Source organism: Balaenoptera physalus, assembly GCF_965194825.1.
Source record: "Balaenoptera physalus genome assembly, chromosome: 13".
NCBI lineage: Eukaryota > Metazoa > Chordata > Mammalia > Artiodactyla > Balaenopteridae > Balaenoptera > Balaenoptera physalus.
This window is the reverse complement of record NC_138892.1, coordinates 74485885-74500844: the sequence shown is the minus strand read 5'-3', so window position 1 is coordinate 74500844 and position 14960 is coordinate 74485885. Positions and strand designations below refer to the sequence as shown.

Below are 14960 nucleotides of genomic sequence, written 5' to 3'. Positions count from 1 at the left end.
AAACCATGAACATAACAAAAAAGCAACCTACTGAATGGGAGAAGATATTTGCAAATGATATATCTGATAAGGGAACAATATCTAAAATTTATTTTAAAAATTTATACAACTCAAAATCAAACAAACAATTCAATTAATAAATGGGCAGAGGACCTGAATAGTCATTTTTCCAGAAGACATACAGTTGGCCAACAGACACATGAAAAGAAGCTCAACATCACTAATCAATTTTCAGGGAAGTGCAAGTGAAAACCACAATAAGATACCACCTCACACCTGTCAGAATGGCTATCATCAAAAAAAAAAAAAAAAAAAGAAAGAAAAAAATGGTCAGAAGAACCTAGAGGCAAGATGGGAATAAAGATGCAGACCTACTAGAGAATGGACTTGAGTATAAGGGGAGGCGGAAGGGTAAGCTGGGACAAAGTGAGAGAGTGGCATGGACATATATACACTACCAAACATAAAATAGGTAGCTAGTGGGAAGCAGCTGCATAGCACAGGGAGATCAGCTCTGTGCTTTGTGACCACCTAGAGGGGTGGGATAGGGAGGGTGGGAGGGAGGGAGACGCAAGAGGAAAGAGATATGGGGACATATGTATATGTATAACTGATTCACTTTGTTATAAAACAGAAACAAACACACCATTGTAAAGCAATTATACTCCAATAAAGATGTTAAAAAAAAAAAGACAACAAATAACAAGAGTGATAAAGATGTGGAGAAAAGGGAACCATTGCGCACTGTTGGTGGGAACGTAAATTGGTATCGCCATTATGAAAATCAGTATGGAGGTTCCTCAAAAAATAGAAAAATATAACTATCATGTGATTCAGCAAATCCACTACTGAGTATTTACCCAAAGAAAACAAAAACACTAATTAGAAAGGATATATGCACCTCTGTGTTCATTGCAGCACTCTTTACAATAGCCAGGATATGGAATCAACCTAAGTGTCTATTGATACATGAATGGATAAAGAAGATGTGGTATATATATATATATACACACACAATGGAATATTACTCAGCCATAAAATTTTGAAATCTTGTCGTTTTCAGCAACATGGATGGACCTAGAGGGTATTATGCCAAGTTAAATTAATCAGACAAAGACAAATACCACATCATTCCCCTTATTTGTGGAACATAGAAAACAAAACAAACAAAAAAACTGAAACAGAAACATACTCATGGAGACAGAGAACAAACTGGTGATTGCCAGAGGGAAGGGTGTTAGGGGTTTGGGAGAAATGGGTGAAAGGAATTAAGAGGTACAAACTTCCAGTTATAATGTCACAGGGATTAATAAGTTTTTATGGTAATAGATGGTCACTAGACTTATTATGGTCATAATTATGTAATGTGTTTTAATGTCAAATCACTTTGCTGTAAACCTAAAATTAAGATAATATTGCAGGTCAACTATACTTCAATAAAAAGAAAAAAATTTGGCTTTGGATATTCACAAATTTTATGTATACTTCATGGGTAATTTTTTCTTCACGAGATGATACCATTTATATTGCTCTTCCAATGGTTTTTTTCATTTAATGAACAACATTCCAAGACATTATTAAAGAGTAAATTAGATGAATTCCTCGTTTTGTAATGGCTGCATTGTGTAGTTTGACATATAACATATTTACAGTTTTAAACAAGAATTTATGGACATTATACTGGGACTATCTCATGCAAAATTCAAGGTAAACTCAAACAACCATCAGGGAGAATAGAGGAAACAAGGCAACTCTGCAGCTGGAATCCTTTGACATTCCTTCTAGAGCTGTGTGATTATTATGTCTCTCAGGTAAAATTCCTCGAAGAGTATTGGGCTGGTCTAGCTGGAGTCAGGTACTACACTTTGTCCAATGAGGTTTGACCAAGGGGTCAGGATCACATAGAAAATAATGTGGCTGCCAACAACCAATACCTGAGGTGGGATGCAGAGCCTGTCTTGATTTTGTCTTTCTGGTGTTTATCCAGTGTCTTACCATCTCCATAGAAAGAGTTGTGACAAAGTATCTCTCTGTAATAAGTTGTCCTCCCCTAATTTTTCCCCTTTACTTCAGTGTTTTACTGATATCATGTGCTAAATTAAAAGATTATTTGTGTGACAGGCCCTGAAATTCAGGTTCAGAGTAGGCCAGCCCTGTGGAGCAGCAATGAGAGGAGGGAAAGGAAGCCTGTATGAGACCTGAGTCATAGATCCTTGCTTTCTGTATCCAATACACCCTCCCCCACTTGCTTTGTCTAGCTCCCAACCTGCATGTCCAGCTGCTTACCAATACCTTCATCTAGACATACAATGGATACTTCAAATCAGCATTTCCAACACTGAATCAGCCTTCTTTTCACAGACTTCTACTTGTTCTGGCTTACCTCAATTAATAGCATCTCCAGACAACTCCTTCCTCACTCTACTTTCCAATGTCACCAATTCCTGTCAGTTCTTCCTTTATGGCCTCTCAAATCACTCCACTTTTCTCCAGTCCATTGGCACTGCCCTAGTTTAGGCTACCATATTCTCTAGTCTGGACAACTGCAATCTCTAACTCATCTAATTTCTCTCTTGCTTCCAGTCATGCTCCCTACAATCAGTTCTCAACCCCGCAGCAAGTGACAACAAAATTTTTCTTGCAACTATTTTCTCTTCAGAATAAAACCTGGAGTCCTTAGCATAGCTTGACACAGGATAGCATTGCTCAGTCAGCTAGGCATTCCACAAATTGCCAGCTTCTTCCATCTTAGCCTCTATCTTCCTTCCTTATTACCCTTTTTCTCTATTTTCTTTTAGCTCCCTGATTTCTTGCCTATAGAGCAATGATTCTGAGCCTTGACTGCACATTAGAAAACTCACCTGGAGAACTTTAAAAAATCCTATCACCCTGGTCATCCCAGGCCAAGTAAATCAGAACCTCTGGGGGAGGGACCCAGGGATCAATACATTTTTAAAGCTTCCCAGATGATTACAACGTGCATCCAAGTTTGCAAGCCTCTGCATCTTGCTTATGTTTTCTTCCTCTACCTGACCCAATCCCTATCCCCACTTTGTTTATTCTCTCTCTCCCTCCCAAAGCTGCCTAGCTCCTACTCGTCCTATAGATCTTAGCTTATAACATGGGTGTACTGGGAAACCTTTCTTAACCACAAGGAATAAATTATGTGAATAGATGCAGAATTTTGAACAATGAAACTCTCAAGATCTTTAAATTCATATCTATAAATTATCGTTTGGACCATTTGATATCTATGTAATAAATATTTTGCAGAATTAACTGTGTTTATCAGGCCAACAATATACATTCCTTAATTTATTACCAACTGTCAGAGTTTGTGCTAGATGATTTGTCTACATTATTTCATTTAATCCTTTCAACAATCTTAAGGAAGTATTCAAATCCCATTTTACTGCTGAGAAAACTGAAGCTTGGACAATTTAATACATTTCCCAAATAAACACTAAAGCTAAAGTCTAGATACCAATACAAGTCATAAAAAAGCAGAATATAAAATATTCCCCAGTCTAAGTTTTTTAAAAAATCAAAGTACTGTATAGTAGCAGAAACATAATTTGCAGATACGTATTTTGAGTTTCAACTTTTCTAAAAATTTAAATGCCACAGAATAAGTCAATTTTCATTATAGCATAAAATTAATCAGACACAGTTAGTTGTTACATATTTTACAAAATATAATCTGTTGATCAAGTTACCTGGTTTTTTTCCTGAACATCCCTTTTTTATAAAACTCCTGGCAATGAAGTTGATGCATTATTGAGATAAATTGTATGTCATTTTTAAATGAATTATGTCTTTCTGTTGGTTTGAGTGCTATAAAAAAAAAAATCACACTACTGTGAATAAAAAGTTTTGAAATCCTTTAAACAATAAACTTTTTTGAAATGTATGTTTTTTAAATGTTAGATGCTGATGGAAAAAACTACTCAGCGGCATAGCAGAAGAAGAATAAAAATGCCTAAATATCAGCTAATGATTTTATGACATACACCAGTGTGTCTGATAAACACAAGATTCAGATAAGGGAAATGTCAACTTAGTTTATTTTGCTTTAAATTAGGAAACAGTTCCTTTACAGTTCTAATGTATACTTAATGGGGAGCCTTGTAAAAACAACAGTTAGGAATAAAAGCTTAAAACAAGATTTTTAGCAGTTTTAATGTTTCAGAGATCTTTGTATCTACTGCATGGTTAATAAACATTAAGGTTTCAGAACCAGAACATATACCTCACCCTTTTTATTCACTACCACTTCCTCTCTCCTCTCCTCTTCTCCCCTCCCCTTAACTCTCATAATCTCTCTTTATTTTTTCCAGCTTGCTCTGTGTGCTTACCTCCTGTATAATTACCATAAATAATCAGCAATGTAGGACCCGTGTGGTACAAATGGCACACCTTGATTGTGTTGTCAGCAACTACTTCAAGTGGTGGCAGTCTAAACATTTGTACTCTTCTTGTCACAATGTCTCATGTTTAAGTATTTCATCACAAGTAATTCTTTTAAAATCCAGTAGGTAAAATATCTGTATGTCTCTCCATGGTTAATACCTGACCCAAAAGCCACCTTCCCCTATCCATTGAAGTGTTGATTGGCCAAAACACTTGACTCTACATGCCTGGAAGGGGTGTTACCTACAGCTCAGAATGATTCCTTCAAATTAAAAACAAAACACACAAAAAACACAATTGTTCTTCCCTATTAAGAACTGAGCAGGGGAAAACAGAGGGTTTGTTTAGCTGTAAAACAAGTAAAACCAGGGCTATGTTACCTTCTACTCTGCCAAGGCTAAAGTAGGGCCATGACTTCAGGGATTACAAGATTCCAGGAAGGGAACAATCTGGCACTTTCTTGAGCCAGTTATTAATGTGACAGATAAAAAAATAACAGAGATTCCCAGTAAATAATAAAATACGCAGGAAAATCCCTTATTATTTGTTTCTTTGCCCATTCCCTGTCTTCATTGCCAGACTCAAGATTCTGGCGTTACTATTTCCTCTCCTTGTGCTCTGTTGAGTATTCTGTGGGTCTTCCCAACCACAAGACAATTTTTCATCTTCATTCTTCCCAAAGAAAGTGTGAGTTTCTTTAGCATGTAATAATGAATTCCCAGTTTTGAAGAGGTAGAAAACACTAATTTCCAAATCACTAGTACTACTCCGCACCCTCCTCCATCCCCACACACATATGGGGCCCAAGATGTGCAAAAGGACAAAATTATACTGTTAGATAGTACTTTATAAACCAGTCAGATTCCCTAACTCAAAAGTGAAGAAATTGTGGGTGAGAGAATTCATTTGCTCAAATTCACACTAGTTACTGGCTAACTAGAATAAGATTTAGAGTTCCAGTCGAACATATTTCCTAACTATTTATCTTAGTAAACTAATTTTGTTTACAAAATTTTATGACATCTTTTAATATAGTTGGAGACACCTGGGTCATCACAAAACTCGGGGTGGGATCACTGCCAAAGAGAAGCATAGGATTTAATTGAAATTTAAAAAAATTCAATTTTGTGCTGTTCTTATTCACAAGCTTCACTGATGCCAGATTTTTTTTCCTTCAGTGTCTGGGTTTTGTTGGCAGAAAAAATTACTCCCCTGGGTAATCTGTTTCTTTTCATAAATTTGTAATGCAATTTCAACTGTTGCATTTTCTTGTATTTTCCTTTGATTTGTCATTGTCATCCTTTCCAGTATTGACTAACCATTGCACACTGTTTTCTTTCTTTTTTTAATTTTAAAATTTAAAATTAAAAAAAATTTTTTTAATTTATTTATTTTTGGCTGCTTTGGGTCTTCGTTGCTGCAGGTGGGCTTTCTCTAGTTGTGGCGAGTGGGGGTTACTCTTCGTTGCAGTACACAGGCTTCTCATTGCAGTGGCTTCTCTTGTTGCAGAGCATGGGTTCTAGGCACGCGGGCTTCAGTAGCTGTGACCCGCAGGCTCAGTAGTTGTGGCTCACGGGCTCTAGAGTGCAGGCTCAGTAGTTGTGGCGCACAGGCTTAGTTGCTCCGCAGCATGTAGGATCTTCCTGGACCAGGGATGGAACCCGTGTCCCCTGCATTGGCAGGAGGATTCTTAACCACTGTGCAACCAGGAAAGCCCGCACACCCTGTTTTCAAACAAGATGGTACAGCTTCTCCAGAGAAACTACTGAGAAACTTGAGGAAGATTACCTGCTTATCTAAGGTAATTGCCTCTTAACTCTCTGTTTTTTGTAGCTCTTCTTCTTGACCCAGGTAGGTGGCTTCTGGAATAAACCAACTGGACCAAACCTGTTCCGAAAACCTGTCTTAAAAGGTCTTATATCAGCTTTGCTTCACACTCATTTGCCAAACATCAAATAGATCCCTTCTCCTCTTCCTTAGGTCTCCAATGACCAGCTGATTTAGATGTAGACTTCATGAAGTCCAGGCATAATTGTTCTTACTTTGAAGCATTTAGTTCAATGACATATCTATGATGTATCTATGTTAAGTGCTAGCTCTGTAAGCACATGTGGTGAGTGCTTCCCAAACGCAATTCCAATATACAATTCCAGATTCTCCAGTATCCAGGACACCCAACAGGCGCTACAACATATTACTTAGCTGCAGCCTGTGCTCTGGATCATGATACTTCTTCAATCCCAACCAGACCTTTACACTGGAAACTATAGGTATCGTTTTCCCTACTTTTAAATTTAGATATAACTAAAACATTGCATGCTTATATTTCAGACTGTGAGTTCCTTAAGGACAATGACTATAAAGCATTTAACTTTGACTTCCCAGTGACTAAAAGCCTGATGTTTTATGGGTATTTAATAAATGATGAATCAATAAATGAATGAATAAATAAGAAATGAATAAATGTGCTTTAAATCCCTCCCATACAAAGATAATGCTATTGATACTATACATTAATTAAGGCCAATTTTCTCTTCTGTGATAATTGTTTCTTTGCCCTTTCCCTACCGCAGCTCCCTTTCTTCATCTCCACCTCAAAAGGAGCTATCCCTTTTCTGCTATGGTCCAACATTGTAGGGAACTGCGAGGCTTGTAGAAGATGCTGGTCTCATATATCAAAATAATAATTTGACATGACCCAATAAATTATTGGATATTAATTAGGGACAATAATCAGAATTCCAATCTGTAAGCAAAACTAACATTCTTCATTAACAGATTATCTGGGGCCTGAACATTGAAAGGGGGCACACCATTTCAAAGTTGGGGAAGCTAGACTGGAACTCAGTTAGGAAAGGAATTGGAAGCAGAGTAAGAAGGAGTTATAATACCAACTGGTGTGAAAATAGATGGGAACTTCTAAATGCAACCACAGAGGCAACTCTTATCTTCCCCACCCCCTGCAAGGAGATTGGATTGTTGATGGTTACTCAGCAACCACACTCTTTTGCACATACCCATCTCAGTGACTTCTCATTTTTTCCCTTTTAGAACTGCCTTTGGTATTCATTTATTACTCACATTTCAGATATCAGCAAATGTACAGTTTGTTCTGAAATCTGAACCCTACTCAAGATGGTCCATCTGCTACAGAGAGTTCTGTGTCTCTGACCACACAGACTAAGGACAATAGCTATGGAAGAGTATTTTAAATGTGCAAATCCTTCACTGCTGAGTTCTACTTCTAGAAATTTAATCTAAGGAAATATTCAGAAATGTGCTCACACTGATTTCTCATTATTTATAATGTCAAAAAACTGTAAATAATCTTAAATAAAGTTATACACTAGAAATTGGTTTAGTAAATTATGATACCTCCATACAATCAAATACTTTCAACTAAAAATCGTCATGATGCCATATTAACATTTTTATTATCATGAAAACCTGATTATCATATATTCTTTTAAAATGCATACTATTTAGTTATTTTATTACATATGTAAGTATGCACATGAAAAAGTCCTAGAAGGATAAAAGTAAAATGTTAACAGTGGTTATCTTTGGGTGGTAAGATTATAGTAAGCATTAATAACTTTGTAGTTTTTTGGCATTTTCCTAGGTTTCTGATTTGGAAATATATTATTTTGTAACTAAAGCATTAATTTAAAAAAATAGAACAGGCAAAAGAGGAGATTAACTATTTGTTGGGAATTCAAGAGCAATGAAATTTCTCCCTTGTCTTCAAAATTATCTCTGCAATAAGCTTATTGATGTCTAAAATTTAAATTTAGAGACTCATTTCTTTGTTCTTACTATCTTTTGATATCTTTCAATATCTATATTGAAAATATATCTAAAAGGCAAAACATTCATTCCACTAAGCATTTATACAGATAGGAAGCCAATGCTTTTTAAGCTGTGTCTGTGAAATCAATTTATTAGATCTTAGCTTGAATATAAAATAAATTAAATGGAGTAGAATAGAAAATATCTGAGTTTATCCTTCCTAATAAAGGAAGGTATTATTTCAGGATACTTTAACTTCAGTTATATATGTGTGTATTGGGACATGAGGTAAAATGTATTCTTTATGGAAGGACATGGTTGATCAGTTTGAAATTCACTGTGATAGTGTAAACGCATAGACTAGATCTTCTCCTGAAATGTGTTTTTGATTGTGGCAGAAGATATTTGTGAAAGGGCACTGGATGTTTCAAGTGGTTAAATGGGAAATTCTTAGGTTTTAAGAATGCAGAAAGGGAGATGAGAGCATCAAAGGACACAATTCATTCTGTGGCTGTCTTTAGCTTCCTTTGGCTCACCTGGGGAAACTAAAATATAGCACAGAGCCCCATTTAGCAGTTGTAGTGGATAGAACTTTTATAGTTACTAAAGTTTAGGAATATAGGATCAGTGTAACTCATTGAGCTCTTTAAGATCTTACTATCTGTTGGTGTCTACTATTTGTTGGTACTTGTTCTGTGGTGTGAAAGTGAAACCATACGCCTCAGGTTAGGATTTGAACCCAAGGGCTGGGACTCAAACCCAGCCAAAATCCAGATTGGGATTTGAACCCATGGTCTTTTCATTAGAATTGTTCACCTGATGTCAGGGCTTACTGAGGCTCAGGTTCCCTGTGTTTCACTGCAGAAGGAATTCAGCAAGAGGCAAAGTGATAGGCAAGAAGTAGATTTATTAATATAGGATGCTTGTGAGAGATGCAAGTGAGCAGGCAAGGGGGCTCTGCCCCAAGAATTAAGTAGGCTACATTTTTATAATCAAAAGAAAGTGGGGAGGGGAAGAAGACCAACTTCTTCCTCATTCTTTGAGTAAATGTCAGGCTTACATCATTAGCTCCTCCTCAGCATCAGGCAGGAGAGTGTTTGACCCTATAAGGTCAAACTAGGACTGTCATGGCACTTATTCAAATCAGCAGACGAGTGGTACTATATACTAAAATATGTTAAGTCATCTCAGGTTTCAGTATAATGAGAGTCTTCCTTCTACTTTGGAATGTCACCTTTCCCTTGGTTATTCCTATCCTTGGTTCTAAGGATCATTATCTTGCTGGACTCAACTAGCAGAATGCAGGCCTCATTTTTTCACTTAATGGCCTGGGGCCTACCTCATGCTTTTATTAATGGCTTTATAGATAAGCAAGCCTGCTTTGTTCCACAACGTTCTGATAGTTTTCTTGAGCGATCATTAATGTACAGTGGTTTCCCAAAGTTCCCTAAGGTTCCCCCTCTATGTATAATCCCCTAATGGGATTTCTGAAACTACCTGTGTAACTGTCCTACTCTATCCCTATCAAAAGTGGTACTAATCTGCATAAACCACATTTATGGTAACTGAATGATCAAATATATTAATATACTTCCAAATAACATAAGGAAGAGACTGTAGTGCCTTCTTTGACCTTCTAGAATCCAAGAATCTAAACAGTTTGGGAAGTCAAAGTTTATCTTGACTTCTTATTCTGCACCAGTTCATGGATTTGCATCCTTTCTTGGATATTCTTTGTTGCTATACAGTCCAGAACTTCTCATCTGAGCAAGGGAATCTGGGGAAAAATACAGTAAATTGTCATGATTTTATGTGTTGCCTCCTCAATAGATATTTGCATTCAAAAGAGGACCTAGTACTGTTGAGAAAGATCTTTAGCACAGAAAAATGAGTCCAATCTGTGACAGGCCAGGAATATAACTGTAGTGGATATTTCTCATGCTTTGACCTTTGTAATCTTTTGACATCCTCCCCCAAGGTAGACATCTAAGCCACAGCCAGGTGACCTTAGCTCTGCTAATCACATGCATTCAGATGAGACTTTCAGTTGGAAGAGAGTAATGTGAGGAGGCAGGCATTGTATTAAATACATTTTTCTAGTGAAGGTGGTTGCAGCAGCATATAGTTTTCAGGGGAGCAGTCGTAGAGTCCTTGGTATCTAGTTCCCAAGGTCAGTGGTGTGAGTTGGGTTTTCTGTGCCCAGTAGGAGAGCAATGGGATCTTGGCTGTAGTGGTTCTGCAACGTGATTTGGGCTCTGTTTCTGGCTGCATTGTTTACAAACCTGACTTTCTGGCCGTCGTAGAAATCTGTGCCATTTCTAGTATCTCTTAACATGTTTCTTCTGCTTAAATTAGTTAGAATGAGTTTTGTTGTTTGTGACTAAAAACTTCAATTGGTTACTGTCTTCCTTCAAATCATATTATGTAAACAAAGGTGGGCAGGCCTTCCCTGGTGGCGCAGTGGTTGAGTATCTGCCTGCCAATGCAGGGCACACGGGTTCGAGCCCTCGTCTGGGAAGATCCCACATGCCGCGGAGCAACAAAGCCTGTGAGCCACAATTACTGAGCCTGCGCATCTGGAGCCTGTGCTCCGCAAGAAGAGAGGCCGCGATAGTGAGAGGCCCGCGCACCGCGATGAAGAGTGGCCCCCACTCGCGCAACTGGAGAAAGCCCTCGCACAGAAACGAAGACCCAACACAGCCAAAAATAAATAAATAAATAAATAAATTTATTAAAAAAAAAAAAAAAAAAAACAAAGGTGGGCAAACTATGGGAAAATCCACCGGTGATGTCAGGTGGTTCTTCCATGTACGTTGTCTAATACTTACCTACGTCTATTTTCTTTTTAGGAAGGAAAGAAAACAACTGATGGAAATCTATTATTTAACTTTTAGTTATTTATATAAGTGATGTTTGGTTAGAGTTCTTAAAGGTGAATTACTGAAGACTAGGATGAAGGCCTTGAGATATAAGTCAACTCTTCCTTTTGACATTTGCTGGAATGACTACTTTTTTTCATCTTTTGCTCTACTAGGAAGAACTTGTATTATTGAATTTACACTAATTAATGGATTCTGTTCATGTGTACAAGAAATAAAGTAAAAGAGTTATAAAGTAGATAAGTAGATAAAAAATTAAAATATGACATCCTTTTATTCATTCATTATAGTCTTTAAACTATAAAACATTAAACATTAAAAGCAAAATAAAAATTTCAAAGTTGTTTTCACTTTTGTATTGACCCAGTCTATCTGATAAATAATACAAAAGTATAATTTAATGTAATGCTTAGCACATAGAGATCAACAAATACTTTTAACTAAAAGAATAAATGGCTTAGTAAGGAGAACTGAAGGTCATGCAATTTTCATTAATTCAATCGGCTTTACAATCACAACAGCCAAACTTGCTGCACCATTGCTTCAAGAATTCTGTTGAATTCACATATTGGGAGGAGCATAATGAAAACCAAACATTCAGGTCATTAAAATGTTACACAGAAAAGACAATTTTAAAGTTTTTATTCTATATGCATTAGTGTGTGTTTCCTTTTTTAAAAGTATTTTTACTTTTAATTCTGAAAGATGAAGCTAACCATTTAGGAATTGTCGTATTACCTTTTTCTTATAATTTGCTAAGTGGAAGAGTTTTTGAGATTAGGCTTAAGTCTTCTAAGGCCCAATAGAGCAGATTAGTAAATATCAGTGACTAACATTTGAACTTTAATCATGATTATGATGGTTTAAGTTTTTATTAGCCACTTCTACTATAACTCTCATCAGCAAAGAATCTGAGTTTTGGTGCCATTTATGAAGAAAAATGGCTTTTTTGGCTTCAACATTGCAATACACAGAATGAAAGCATTGTGTGTACCATGAGACTTTTTAGGTACATGTCAAATTAGTGTAACTGTTAATTACATTTGGAAAAATGGGAGGAAAGTATAGATTGAAAATTCTGACCTGGAGTAGGCTGACAGTGAAAATAATTAAATAAAGTAAAATACATCTTGTCAACTCAAAAACTATCTATTTTCAAGGTTTTCTGGGTTAGAGGGCATTTTTTAAATTGCTTTCAACAAATGTTTTTGAAATGTTTGCAAAACTACTTGGAGGGCTTCCCTGGTGGCGCAGTGGTTGAGAATCTGCCTGCTAATGCAGGGGACACGGGTTCGAGCCCTGGTCTGGGAAGATCCCACATGCCACGGAGCAACTGGGCCCGTGAGCCACAACTGCTGAGCCTGCGCGTCTGGAGCCTGTGCCCCGCAACGGGAGGGGCCGCGATAGTGAAAGGCCCGCGCACCGCGATGAAGAGCGGTCTCCGCACCGCGATGAAGAGTGGCCCCCGCTTGCCGCAACTAGAGAAAGCCCTCGCACGAACCGAAGACCCAACACAGCCAAAAATAAAATAAATAAATAAATAAATAAAGTAGCTATTAAAAAAAAAAAAATGGATTAAAAAAAAAAAAAAAAAAAACTACTTGGAGAAGCTGAGCTAATGTTTCTTAAGCAAGGAGCTGGAAGGAAAAGAAGGGTGGTAGCAGGTTCCTGAAGTAAAACACTTCTGCCCAGAGTCAAGTTTATGGTGGCATTAAAGAGCAAAACTCTGGAGCTGGACAGATTTGGTCTCTGTGTTATTTAATCTCTCTATTTTTCAGTTTCCATATTATTAAATGCACTTACCCTTCAGGATTTTAAGTGTTAAATTAAAAGTACTTTGCATAGTACATAGAATATAATAAACTCCATAATAAATGGTGATGATGTGGTAACAATAAAGGTAATGATAATGCTATTTTGAGGGAAGCAGGCAAGAGGAGGGCAGTGTTTTCTATATGTGCTTGTCAATTCTCATGCTGCACATAGACCTACTAAAGCAGAACTTCAGGGCTTGGGACCTAAAAATATATATTTTTAAAAATCCCCTGGTGACTGTATTAATAGGTTAACTTTGACGACCACTGGAATTTAGTAAAGGTTGCTGACATCTTATCGACTTTTGTGGTGTGAAGAAAACTGCAATCAAGAAAAGAACTCATACTTCTTTACACCTATGTGAATCTCTAGATGTGTTATGAAACTACCTTACAGCTACACAAAAAGCTTGTGTGCTAGCTTAAATAATCTCTTCAATTAAAAAGTAAGTAAATAAACAGATCTTAACATTCTTAAGACCAATAAACACACTGAAAAAGCAAATAGCTAAGCCTATGTTGATTCATAAATAATATCTCTGACCAGTGAAGATATCAGCTGTAGGTGGTTTAGAACTCAAGTGAGACCCGAGGCAGAGTTTACAAACGTTATTTTCCTTCATATTCCTAATAGTTGTCTTCTAATCCTATTCTAGAAAGCTCAGTGTCACCATGGGGCTGCAATCCTAATTCTGACCCCATAGTTTTCTTCTCTGACAGATAAGGTGGACCCATGGACAGTTCTCTGCATCCTTAAGTGGATAAGACCAAGCTCTGGGGGTAAAAAGTGTTGGTGAGGATGTGGAGAAAAAGGAACCCTTGTGCACTGTTGGTGAGAATGTAAATTTGGGCAGCCACTATGGAAAACAGTATGGAGGCTCCTCCAAAAATTAAAAATAGAATTACGATAGACTCCAGCAATCCCACTTCTGGGTATATATCCAAAGGTATTAAAATTAGGATTTCAAAAAGATACCTGAACTCCCATATTTATTGCAACATTATTCACAATAGCCAATATATAGAAACAACATGTGTCCATCAAAAGATGGATAAAGAATATGTAGTATATACATTGAAATATATACAATGAAATATTATTCAACTGTGAGAAAGAAGGAAATCCTGCCCTTTGCAACAACTTGTATGCATCTTGAGGACATTATGCTAAGTGAAATAAGTCAGACAGAGAAAGACAAATACTGTATAATATCCATTATATGTGGAATCTCAAAAAGCCAAATTCATAGAAAGAGAGAGTAAAGTAGTGGTTACCATGGCTGGGGGTGGGGAAAATGGGGAGATGTCAGTTAAAGGGTACAAACTTCCAATTATAAGATTAACACAGGATTAAATATACAGGATTATATTTAATTACATAATTAAATATATTAAATCCTGTATATTAAATATGCAGGATTATATTTATATTATGCTGTATATTTAATTCTCAGAATATATAAGATTTTCTGTGCATATAAGATTTTATATGCACAGAAAAATGCTTATCTATAATCTATGCTTATAGTTAATAATGCTGTATTATATACTTGGAAGTTGCTAAGAGACATCTTAAAAATTCTCACCACAAAAAAGAAACAGCAAGGGGCTTCCCTGGTGGCGCAGTGGTTGGGAATCTGCCTGTCAATGCAGGGGACACGGGTTCGAGCCCTGGTCTGGGAAGATCCCACATGCCGCGGGGCAACTGGGCCCGTGAGCCACAATTACTGAGCCTGCGCGTCTGGAACCTGTGCTCCGCAACAAGAGAGGCCGCGATAGTGAAAGGACCGCGCACCGCGATGAAGAGTGGCCCCCGCTTGCCACAACTAGAGAAAGCCCTCGCACAGAAACGAAAGACCCAACACAGCCATAAATAAATAAATAAAAATTAAAAAAAAAGAAAAAGAAACAGTAAATATGTGACAGGACCGAGGTGTTAGCTAATGATACAGTGGTACAGATTTTGCAATATATAAATGTATCAAATCAACACATTGTACACCTTAACCTTACACAATGTTATATATCTATTTCTCAATAAAGCTGGGAAGAAAGGACTAAATTCTGA

The 14960-nt window shown here is 37.0% G+C and overlaps 2 long non-coding RNA genes across 2 annotated transcripts in view; both read left to right on the top strand.

The window, feature by feature from the left end:
- Window positions 1-14960, top strand: part of LOC309640502 — an 875392-nt gene that overhangs the window by 41593 nt on the left and 818839 nt on the right. The gene's annotated exons all lie outside the window — the stretch shown is intronic.
- LOC309640500 lies at window positions 999-12649 on the top strand. The gene is made up of 2 exons (XR_014252269.1): window positions 999-10633; window positions 10958-12649. It is a non-coding gene; the product is annotated as an uncharacterized lncRNA (long non-coding RNA).